Source organism: Hevea brasiliensis, chromosome 3 (assembly GCF_030052815.1).
Source record: "Hevea brasiliensis isolate MT/VB/25A 57/8 chromosome 3, ASM3005281v1, whole genome shotgun sequence".
In the NCBI taxonomy this organism is placed as follows: Eukaryota; Viridiplantae; Streptophyta; class Magnoliopsida; order Malpighiales; family Euphorbiaceae; genus Hevea; species Hevea brasiliensis.
Genome location: NC_079495.1, coordinates 30,411,596 through 30,424,761, shown reverse-complemented (window position 1 = coordinate 30,424,761; position 13,166 = coordinate 30,411,596).

Below are 13,166 nucleotides of genomic sequence, written 5' to 3'. Positions count from 1 at the left end.
ATACCGTATTTTGCATTTTTTTATTGTAATGTATGTTCACTATATGTATATAGTGTTTTTAGTTTTGAGCACTTCTAAACTAAAATTGTACATTGAAGTTGTAAAATAAATTGTGAATTATTTTGGCTTGTAAAATTTATACTATATTTCTTTTATCTCAATCTTGGAAATATTGAAAAATTATTGTGGATTTGAGTTAAGAAACATATTGTGTTGATTAAATGTTGGAGTTTGAGATTGAGAAATATATTTGAAGTGCTTTTTGTAGGTTTTTGAAGAACTATTTTATTCCAAAATACAGATGGCACTCCACCAAAATTTTTACAGAAATTACTAATAATTCAAATGTGTTAGCTGTTTCACTTCAGTTCAAAAAAATTTTAACACCTGTAATTAGTGCTCACCACTGTAAAAAGAAGTAAGAAAGTTTTAAAATCCCTTGTAGTGTATTTAATGGGTTATCAATAGACGAAGTTGGTAATTCATTAGGTATACTACGGGATCATGTTGTGCCTTACAGAGGGGTAGGGTGTGAAAGTCAACCTAAGATGTTGACCCTTGATGCACTCTAAGTGAGTCAATTCCAATGTTACCAATATGTCACATTTTATAGCCCTTTAGTGTTGGTATATGTTACCAAATTCATTTTCAAGTGTATTGCATTTTATTGCAATTTACCGAATTTTGGTGTACTATTTTGACCTAGCCGGACGACCAAGTTCCCTCGGTTTTCGGGTTTCGGTCCAAACTACAAAGTCGTAGGTCTATGCCTTATTGCATGCGGGGAAAAATTTCAGGTCATTTTGAGTTGTGTAGACCAAGTTATGGTCAATTTACCAATGCTAGATAGAATGCACCAAAATGGTAACTTTAGGTCACTTTTGGTTCGCCCAGTTTTGGTACCTGAACTTATGCAAGATATTTGGCTTGGTTCTGGCCATTTCTGGGCTTTGGTGTCTTCATAAGAATTGTAGATATATGTCTAAACTATTCATGGTAAAATTTCAGGTCAATTGGACCTGTTTTCAGTGAGTTATGGCCAAAACACTAACTGCTGCCCAAATGGTCAATTTTCAGGCTTTCAAGTCACTAATCCGGATTTGGTCATTTTTAAGGTCAGTTTCTAGGCAGAATTTTGGCAACATTTCTACATGAAAGTTGGCCTATTTGGTATCTAGTTTCACCTCCCATTGGCCTCATACCAATTGGGTTCACAATTTTGTACTTATAACCTAATTTAGGTACTGCCAACAACACACGACCTGCACAAGACAATTACACTTCCAATTTGACATTCCTTCTCCACCTCATGACTTTATTATTCATTCATAGAATTTCTACAAATACTAAACACAATTCCAACAAACATTTTGGGCAAAACACTCAAGTGTTCAATGCACACAATACACCATTAATATTCAACATGTAAGCCAACCCAAATTTAGTATACATACTCACTAAATTGTCACATACACTCCCATAACAAATACACACATACTGCCCTCAATTCATACTGCCCTCAATTCAACTCCATCATATTTCATGAATAATTTTTATCAATTCACATGCAAATTCAAGGGTTTACAAGATGCCAACCATGGCAGTTTGCCAAGGCTTCCATAATTACTTCCAAAACTCTAAATTCAATTATTCAATCACACATACAAGAGGATTAAATTGCTAGCACTTCAAATTAACTCAACCAACACTAATTCCCATCAATTCCTACCAATTTAATGTAAGAAAAACTCAAGCAAGCTCACCTCCCATAGCTGCCTAAAATGGGCAGATTACAAACTCAACAATTTCTTTCAAAATTTTCAACCAAAATACTCCCCATAACCTCAAAACAAACTTTAGTTAAGTAAGGGAAGAAAATAAGCACTTACCTCTTATTGGAGCTTGCTAAAACTTCTTCAAATCCTTTCCTTTTTACTCCCAATATGCTGCCCAAGAAGTGTAGTTTAACTTTAGTGAAGGAAGATGGGTGAAACCATGGCTTGATCCCTATGAAGGGAGCTTTGCATGAATGGCCATCTATGGTGAATTTGGGAGAAGAAATCGGTTCGGCAATGTTATGGAAATGAAGAAAAAGATGCTGAATGGTTAATAAACATGGCCATTTGAGTATTTAAATATCCCATAGTGCTCCACTTATGTGAATTTAATTATTTAAATAATTAACTTTGATTAATTATAAGTCCACCCTTTAATTTCTCTCTAATTCCACTTCATTCCAATTTCAAATTTTCATGGAATTTTCAAAATTCAACACTACTTATTTTTAATGGACATTTAGGTCAAAAGCCAACTCTAGGTCTCAAAATGACCAAAATGCCCCTTTTCGGGTTGTATTTCCAATTTTTCGGTAACACCGATTTTTGTCGATTTATCAATTTTTCATTTTTCTTTGTACTAATTATTTAATTTTTCTTTGACATTTCTAATATAATTTATTTTTCAATAGATGTTTATTTAAGTCCCAAAAATATTTTCTAGGGTTCCCCACGGTCCAAGGCTAGTCAACGGCCCACGCCGCAACTTCCCAGTGCGGTCACCCATCGCTGCGGTGCTAGCTCGTTTAACTTAGTTTTATTTCATTGCTATTATTTTTCCTTTGTTTTTCTTGTATTTTCCTTTCTTGTATTTCATTATTTTATGTCTCCTCACTAACTTTTAAATGTAGTTCTAGGCATTCTAGCTGTCCGGACAACACTAGTCACTAGAATAGTAGAACGCATTACCGAACATAGGGGTGTTACAGAAGCTTGCAGTAATGAGATGTTAGATTCTGGATTGGCAATGGCTCAACTGCTAAAGCCTTAGCTATAGGATCTAAATCTTTATACATGTGTGGACATGTTTTGTATGTAAATAAGGTTATGCATGTACCTAATGCCTTTTAAGAACATCATTTCTATATCTAGTTTGACTAGAAATGGTTATGAACTTTAGTTCATAAATGATATTTGAAATATTTATTTTGAAAATAAATATGTTAGTTTGGGTTATATGCATGTTGGACTTTATTATCTAGAAAATAATGTTAAATACAAATCTAATGAAAGCAATTTAAAAGAATGCAATACCATGATGAAAATCAACTCAAGTTCAAAATATATTTGGCACTTAAGGTTAGGTCATGTTGCAGAAGATAGGATTGCAAAGCTGGGGAAAATGAGGATTTTATCCTCATTGGGTTTTGGACCTACTCCAACTTGTGAATCCTGCCTTCAGGGCAAAATGACTAGATCGCCCTTTCTTAAGACAAGGACTAAGGGCTAAAAATATTTTGGACCTAATACATAGTGATGTATGTGGTCCATTTAAAGAAATGGCTAGAGGTGGTTTTCATTATTTTATTACCTTTACTGATGATAAATCAAGGTTTGGGTATTTGTATTTGATGAAATACAAACATGAATCCTTTGAAAAGTTTAAAGAATTTAAATCTGAAGTAGAAAATCAAACAGGAAAAAGTATTAAAACTCTTCGATCAGATCATGGAGGTGAATACTTGAGTATTGAATTTGATGAATACATGAAAGAGCATGGCATTGTTTCACAGCTGACTCCTCCAGGAACACCACAACTGAATGGTGTATCTGAAAGGAGAAATCGTACCTTATGGTACGTATTATGATGAGCTATACTGATATGACAATCTCCTTTTGGGGATTTGCATTAGAATCAGCTTTGTATATTCTGAATAGGATTCCATTAAAATCAGTATCTTCCACACCTTATGAGATATGGCATGAAAGAAAACCAAGTCTTAAGCATGTTAAGATTTGGGGTCGTCCAGCTTGTATCAAAAAGTTGAACACTGATAAATTGGAAACCAGATCAGAAAAAGGTCGATTTGTTAGATATCCAAAAAGATAGTTTTAGATATTATTTTTATTTGCCTACATTTCTAGAATAACAGTTTGTTCAAGAAAGAGGCAAAGGAAGGTAAATAGAGTTAGAATTGGAGAATTCTGATTAACCAACAGATCAAATGGATATAGATCCATTTAGTCAACCTACACCTATTGATGAAACATCTACAGCTGTTCCTCGTAGAACAACTAGGGTATCTCACCCACCAATGAGATATGGTTTCCTTCATGAAGAAGAACAAGTTGTCTACTCATGAAGAAGTTGATCATGGAGATGATCCACTTACCTATGAAGAAGCTATATCAGATATAGACTCTTCAAAATGGATTGATGCTATGAAATCTGAAATTGATTCCATGTAGAAGAATCAAGTTTGGGATCTTGTTGACCCACTTGAAGGTATTGTACCTATAGGGAACAAATGGGTTTTTTCAAGAAGAAAATTGGTTCTGATGGAAAGGTAGAGACCTATAAGGCAAGGCTAGTAGTGAAAGGGTTTCGTCAAAGGCAAGGAATCGACTATGAGCAGACTTTCTCGCCTGTTGCCATGCTTAAATCAATTACGATTCTATTAGCAATAGCTGCATAATTTGAATCCCAAGATGGTTCCAAAGTGCGCAAGCTAAAGCGATCTATTTATGGGTTAAAACAATCTTCGAGGAGTTGCAACATCCGTTTTCATGAAGCCATTAAGTCATTTGGTTTTATAAAAAATGACGATGAGCCATGTGTATATAAGAAGGTTAGTGACAGTGTTATCACTTTCCATGTCTTATATGTGGATAATATTCTGTTAATGGGTAATGACACAGGTATGTTGACAACTGTAAAGGTATGGTTGTCAAATACATTCTCCATGAAAGACTTAGGGGAGGCAACCTATATTCTTGGGATTCGCATCTATAGGGATAGAGCGAAAAGAATAAATGGTTTATCCCAAAGTCTATACTTGGAAAAGGAGTTAAAGAGGTTTAACATGCTTGATTCCAAGAGAGAATTGTTACCAATGAGACATGGTATCCACCTTTCTAAAGAGATGTCTCCAAAGACACCTGAAGAAAGAGATAAAATGGCCAGGATTGCATATGCTTCGACTATTAGAAGTTTGATGTATGCAATATTATATACTAGGCTGGATATCGCATATGCTATTAGTTTGACTAGCAGGTATCAATCCAATCTGGGTTTGGAACACTGGATAGTTGTTAAGAATATCCTTAAGTACTTGAGAAGAACTAGGGATTTATTCTTGATATATGGAGGTGGTGACTTGCAATTGGATGATTATACAGATTCTGATTTCCAATGAGATATCGATGATAGAAAGTCTACCTCTAGGTTTGGGTTCATTTGTAATAGAGGTTCAGTTAGTTGGAAGAGTTCCAAACAGAGTACGACTGCAGATTCCACTACAGAGGTAGAGTTTATTGCTGCATCAGATGCTGCAAAAGAAGCTGTTTGGATATAAAGAACCCCGGTCTCACCAGAAATCCAAACACATAGAAAGGCGCTACCATATTATCAGAGAGATAGTTGGGCAAGTAGATATAGCCATGCAGAAAATAGCATTCGCTGAAATATCCAGCTGATTCATTCACTAAGCCTTTATCACAAGCTCAGTTAGAACAACATCTTGAGAAGATGGGTCTAAGGTATTGTAATAAATGGCTCTAGTGATAGTGGGAGATTGTTAGTAGTATGCCCTAGAGCATATCATTTATTATGTCTCTTGCTCATGTTTTATTAATAAAAGGCATTTTCAATTTTCCGTTTACATAATATATTTATGTGTAATAGAAAAGGTCCATTGATATTTTGTTAGAAATTATATTCTTAAGTTGTTAAGAATATAAGTGAGAGTATTTCTAGTACAAAGTATCATAAATAGGTTCACAATCGAGGATACTTCACAATAAGGACATGACTTATCCAGAAAGATTGTAATCATGTTTGTTCCTAAGTTATTTATATGAGATGTAAATAAGATGGAATGGTGAGTCTCATGTCATATAACAAACATGATAGGCACTTATACATGATAAGTAGGTCAAACCATTGACATTTATGACAAGCACATAGAGTTTACTCTTGTCAATGTATTGTCATAAATCATATCAGTGCATATAATCTTTAGAACTGAGATAGCACAATTATCTTGTATATAGGTGGTTTGAGTTTGATACTGCTTTCATACTTGTACTGTGTATGGGTATATGGGCATGTGTTGGCTCCTACTAGTTATATATGGAGGTAGGTGTTGATCAAGATGGAATCTGTTCCTCTAAGTAAATAGGGATAAAATCCTATGTTCATTTAATTATTCTTGATGTTTCAAGTTCCTGGCCAGGACAGATAGATTTATTCAGAAAAGAGTTTCTGATGAGAAAATCTTTTAATCAAGAACTGGAATTAAAAGAAAACATAATATTCATAGCAAATGGGATTTGACATAAACCATGACTCCAGCTCGAATTGGGATTTTGTAACAGAGAGATTTTAGTGCATGGTAACATATGATTATAGGTTCATTTAAGGTAAACCTTATTACTAATTGGGTGGCCATGGCATGCTATGCTAAGTATGAACCATGGTCTATGAGGTGCATAAAATGATTTAGAGAAATCATTTATGGTAAGAAAGAGTTCTGATGATATTAAGAGCTGATATCATGTCTCATTGTCAATTAGTGATGAGCCTAGTAAGTCACACACATACACAAGTAATTTTCAAATTAAATATGATTTAATTAATTATTTATTTATTTTAATTAATTAATTAATTAGGTTTGGTTTGTAAGTAGATTGCAAAGTCCCTAGCATGGCTTGAAACCAAATCTAGGTTATTGGATGTATAGCATAAGTTAAATTTATATTTAAAGTGTTTGAATATGAATTTAATTAATGAGAAATTAATTAATGGAGATTAATTAATTAATTTATATTTGATATAAATTGATTAGAAGAAGAAAAATAAATATTTTGGGATGAGAACTCAAAATTAAGACACAGGGGTATTTTGGTCATTTCACAGGGTGCCATGTGGCACCATGAGATGGTGACACATGGCACTACACATAAGCTTGCCATATTTAGTTTAATCATGTAAGATGATCAAAGTCAAGACTAAATATAGGTTTGACACTTGGCACAATGTGATTGGGTCAATTAAAACCTAGAGCCAATTAGAAGGTGACTTGTGGCAAGGGTTTTAAGTGATGACCTAGCTATATAAGTGTTGTTATGAAAGACTAAAATGTGTGGGCTGCTATTCTCTCTTTGTGCCACCACCCTTGGCTTCCCTTTTCCCTTTTCTTCTTCATCTCTCATCAATTCAAAGAGATTAGCAAACAATCTCTTAAATTAAAAATACTAGAAATTATTTCTAGTGGCCTGTTTACATCTATAATCTCTCAAAAGGCAAAACTTGATTTTCTAATTCATAGAAAAAAGCTTTAGAAGCTATTCAAGGGCTTCCATAGGTGATCTTGGTGTGGACAAGCTAGAGGGACAACATCTGGTGTCCTAAAGACGCATCCCAATGGTGCCAAACACACTGCAGTGCATCAAAAGGTTAGTGCACTTATTCTTAATCTAATCTAGGATTTTAATGGATTAATCTGTTAATTCTAAAATCTTAAATGTCAAATGTAGATCCAAAAATATATTAAAAAAGTTTTAATATGCTGTTTATCATTGAAATCAAAGAGATAAAAATAAATCTTGCATGATGCATGTGACCCTAAATGAAAAATTTTAAATTTCAATGATCTAAACTTGTGTTTTTCATGCTTCTGCTCCTTCAATTGGTATCAGAGCCACTATATTTGCCATTTAGATTGTTGTTTATATGATTTAATTATGTGGTCTGATCATGAGATGATAGATCCATTGCTGGTTGCAAAGAAAGGTGGCGGCTTGGTGATGAACACCATTGGTGTGCACACTTTGTGGTCACCAATGGTGTGCACAAGGTTTGGGTTTTTAATTTACAATTGTTATATAATATAAAAGCTCATCCTATGTCTAATTAAACTTTTTAATTAGAGTTTTAAAACACACAATTAAATTTTGATTCAAATCTAAATTTTAAAAGTTGTTTGAATGTGATTCAAATCTGAAATTTTAAAGCTGTTTGAATGTGATTTAAATCTGAATTTTTGAAGTTGTTTGAATGTGATTCAAATTTGAATTTTGAATTTGTTTGAATGTGATTCAAATCTGAATTTTTAAATTTGTTTGAATGTGATTCAAATCTGAATTTTTAAATTTGTTTGAATGAGATTCGAATCTGAATTTTTAAATTTGTTTAAATCATATTCAAATCTGGATTTTTAAGTTGAATATGAGATATTTAATTTAATTTAAGTATGTATGTTTTATTTAATTGTTAAATAGTGATATGCATGATGGATGATCATGGACTATAAAAGACCAATGTGATTGGATTTATTTCTTTTATGTTTCTTTGGGTTGTAAATTTATTAATTTGTTTTAATTTATTTTGGGCATGTATTATTAAGGTTATAATAATTTTTGGGTTGTAATTTCATTTATTTAGTTCTTGTAAGTTCGCCTTGGTATGCCAAGGATTACAATGTAATTGGATTGCAAGAAGAACAAAGAGGTCAAGAGCATTGGTGGGAGCAGTGGGAGAAATTCAATATCAAGTGTTGATTATGTACTCCTTCAGCAACTCTTGTAATATGAATGAATGAAATGCACCTAGGAATGCCCTGATTCAATTCTTAGTGGCTCAGAATTGAATCTCTTAGAAAAGTCCATGATCATACCATATTTATTTATTGTCCATGAATGCATAAGATGTATGGGAATGTATGCAAGTATATGATATATGCATGCTAATTGGATAATGTGCAAAGTGAGACCTTAGTAGTAATTAGGATGACCATAAAATCTTCCAAACAAATAATTAAGTTAGAAATTTTATAATTAAAGTAATTATAACATGGGCCCTCCATTGAGGCAATTATTTTAAGAAATTTTAAATACTTGCATAAGATGCAATTAATTTAAGAGATTTTCTTAAGAATAATTGTTAAGCATGAGATGTTGTAAATATGTAAATGGTTTGGTGGCTAATATTAGATATACCTGAGGACATTAAAATTATTTGCATAATTACTGGCTCAATGGGATCAACTTAACTAATGCAAGATAAGTCAATAATGGATGTACCTGGGATTTTGAGCATTAGGGGCTAGGTAAAGGATTGAACCTCACATGAGATATGATGGGCAATGAGTTGCTCACTTATAGTTTATTGTAATTCCAATAATGGATGTACCTGAGGATGATCAATAGAATTATAAGAATTTAATCACCCACTAGAAATCCATCCAACTAGGATTTCCGTTTTCTACTTTGGAAGTGTAGGATTAGCTAAGTTAGTGGGAGGACTAATTTGATTAAAAGACCATAATCATTTTGGTTAATTACATGATACATTTACTAATTAATCTAGTTATTTTCTGCAGTTAATTTTCTGATAATAATGAGCACAAAACAACCACCACCATCCAATATCCTTGCAAGCATACTTGATCGTAATTGGTTGACAGGACCTAATTTATCTAATTGGCTAAGAAATTTGAAACTTGTCCTGAACCTTGAACATATGGGATCTGTTCTAGACTCAAATGTTCCTGGTCCCTTACCTCCAGAGGCCACTCAAGAGGAACATGAAACTTTGGACAAGTAGAAGGAGCATGATATGAGAGCTAAGTGTTACATGCTTGCTTCCATGAGTAATGAGTTACAGAAGCAGCATGAGAACATGTAGAGTGTGAGTGAGATCATCCTTCACCTACAAGAGTTGTATGGTGAGCACAGCAGGAATGCTAGGTATGAGATATCTAGGCAGCTGTTCCACATGAGGATGTATAAGGGACAGAATGTTGGGGATCATGTCCACAAGATGATTCGGCTGATTGAGCAGCTGGAACATCTTGACTTTAACATGGATTTCCAACTACAGACGGATTTGATCCTTCAGTCCCTTCCTGAGTCTTTTGGGAATTTTGTGACAAATTTCCATATGACTAAGCAGAAATGCACCTTGGCTTATTTACTCAACATGTTGGGGATTGCCCAAAAGAATATGCCGAGCAATAAAGAAGAAGAGGTAGCCTTGATTGCATCTTCTTCTACTGGAAAATCCAACAAGAAGAAGGGCAATTAGAAAAAAGAAACCTCAAGTTCCAGGATCTTCTAAGAAGATAGCCAAACAGAAAAACAAAGATCAAAGCTGACAAAGGCAAAGGAAAGTGTTTCCACTGCCAGCAAGATGGGCACTGGAAAGGGAACTGCCCAGAGTATAGCAATCTAAAAGAATGCAATGCCATGATGAAAATCAGCTCAAGTTCAAAATATATTTGGCACTTAAGATTAGGTCATGTTGCAGATGATAGGATTGCAAAACTGGAGAAAATGGGGATTTTATCCTCATTGGGCTCTGAGCCTACTCCAACTTGTGAATCCTGCCTTCAGGGCAAAATGACTAAATCACCCTTTGTTGGACAAAGACTAAGAGCTGAAAATATTTAGGAACTAATACATAGTGATGTATGTGGCCCATTTAGAGAAATGGCTAGAGGTCATTTTCATTACTTTATTATCTTTACTGATGATAAATCAAGGTTTGGGTATTTGTATTTGATGAAATACAAACATGAATCCTTTGAAAAGTTCAAAGAATTTAAATCTAAAGTAGAAAATCAAACAGGAAAAAGTATTAAAGCTCTTCGATCAGATCGTGGAGTTGAATACTTGACTACTGAATTTGATGAATACTTAAAAGAGCATGGCATTGTTTCCCAGCTGACTGCTCCAGGAAGACCACAGCTGAATAGTGTATCTGAAAGGAGAAATCATACCCTATTGGATATGGTACGTAGTATGATGAGCTATATTAATATGCCAATTTTTTTTTTTTTTGGGATTTGCATTAGAATCAGATTTGTATATTCTGAATAGGATTCCAACAAAAACAGTATCTTACACACCTTATGAGATATGGCATGAAAGAAAACCAAGTCTTAAGCATGTTAAGATTTGGGGTTGTCCAGCTTATATCAAAAAGCTAAACACTCATAAATTGGAAACCAGATCAGAAAGGGTCGATTTGTTGGATATCCAAAAGATAGTTTTGGATATTACTTTTATTTGCCTACATCATAAAAGGTTGTGATAAGTAGAGATGCCACATTTCTTGAACAATTTGTTCAAGAAGGAGGCAAAGTAAGGCAAATAGAGTTAGAATTAGAGAATTCTGACCAACCAATAGATCAGATGGATATAGATCTATCTAGTCAACCTACACCTATTGATGAAACATCTACAGCTGTTCCTCGTAGAACAACCAGGGTATCTCACCCACCAGTGACATATGGTGTAACACCCCTATGTTCGGTAGTGCGTACTACTGTTCCGATGACCAGTATTGTCCGGACAGCTAGAATGCCTAGAACTACACTTCGAGATGAGTGAGGACACATAAAATAATGAAATACAAGAAAAGAAAATGCAAGAAAAAAAAGGAAAAATAATAGTAAAGAAATGCAATCAAGTTAAACGAGCCGAGAACCCTAGCGATGGGTGACTGCACCGGGAAGTCACGGCGTGGACCGTTGACTAGCCCTGGACCGCGGGGAACCCTGGAAAATATTTTTAGGACTTAAATAGACCGCTATTGAAGTATAAATATCATTAGAAATATTAAATAAAAATTAAATAATTAGTACAAAGAAAAGTGAGAAATCGAAAAACGGACAAAACCCGGTGTTACCGAAAAATCGGGAATGCAACCCGAACAGGGGCATTGTGGTCATTTAACAGCCCGAGTTATCTTTTGACCTAAATGTCCATTAAAAATAAATGATATTAAACTTTGAAAATGTCATGAAAATTAAAAGAGTGGTACCTAATATGATTAATGAAAGTGTGATGGCCAAATTGCAAATTTTAGAAACTTTAAATAAACAATTATATTAAGTTAGTTAGTGCTCCACTAAAATTTCATTTGGACACTTAAGAACTGAAGTGGGACAGGTGTAGAACCCTTGCCTTCTTCTTCCTCATTACATTTTCTTCTTGGCCGCATCCTTTCTTCCATGGAAAACTCCATGGCCGTCCACTATTAAGCTCAAGTCCACCTATGATCCAAGCCATTTTTCCACTAGCTTCCTTCACAAAAATTGTTCTACACCACTTGGACAATTGATAGGCAGCAAGAAAGGAAAGTTTTTGTGGAGTTTTGAAGAATTTCCAAAGTGGTAAGTTTGTGTTTTTGAATATTTCTTTGTTAAAGTTTGTAAGCATGTTATGGGTGTTTGATTTATGGAGAAATTTTTGAGTTTTGATGTTGAATGGGAATGTGCACTTTTGGCAGCCATGGAAGCACCTTGAAGGAAGTTTAATTGTGCTTGTAAATGGTGAATTAAATGATTGATTAAATGTTTATTGTGTAGGAAATTGTTTGGGTGATGTATACTTAGTGTATGTAAATGTAAAATGAGATATAAAGCTTGGAAAGTAATGGAATGTAAGTGTACCATTGTGGCAGTTTGCTAACTCTTGAAGAATGCTAGAATTCATGCTTGGTTTATGGAATAATGATGTTAAAATGTGTTGGTTGTTATGGCAGTTTGAGTGTGTGTATGGTGGTGTGAAGTGGGACATGTAAATGAGTGTAAATTGGTGATTGAATTGTTGTAAATTAGGTTTGAAAAATTTTGCACTTGTTGGTGCACATTGAATGCAATTGTAAGCTGCCAAAATGACCTATAATGTGTTATGAATTATGTTTAGGTCATGATACAACCAGAATTGGCTTGAAGGTTGAGTTTGGTAAGTGTTAAAAGTGATGTTTGATATGTATGCAAGAATTACAATAAGGCAGTTTCAGTTTTAGGCCTATAACTTTAAGTGTGTGGCTCAAATTGGTATGAGACCAATTGGAGGTGAAACTAGGCACAAAATGTGCCAACTTTCATGAAGGAAGCTTACTAAAATTCTGTTTGCAAGGTAGCTTGAAAAATGACCAAATCCGGATTAAGTGCAATTGAGGCCTGAAAATTGACCATTTGGGCAGCAGTTAGTGTTTAGCCCATAAATCACTCAAAACAGGTTCAATTGACCTGAAATTTTAACCATGAATAGTTAAGAACCATATCTACAAGTCTTATGAAGACACCAAAGCCCAGAAATGGCCATAAGTAAGTCAAACAGCTTGCACAAGTTCGGGTCCAAAAACTGGCCGAACCTAAA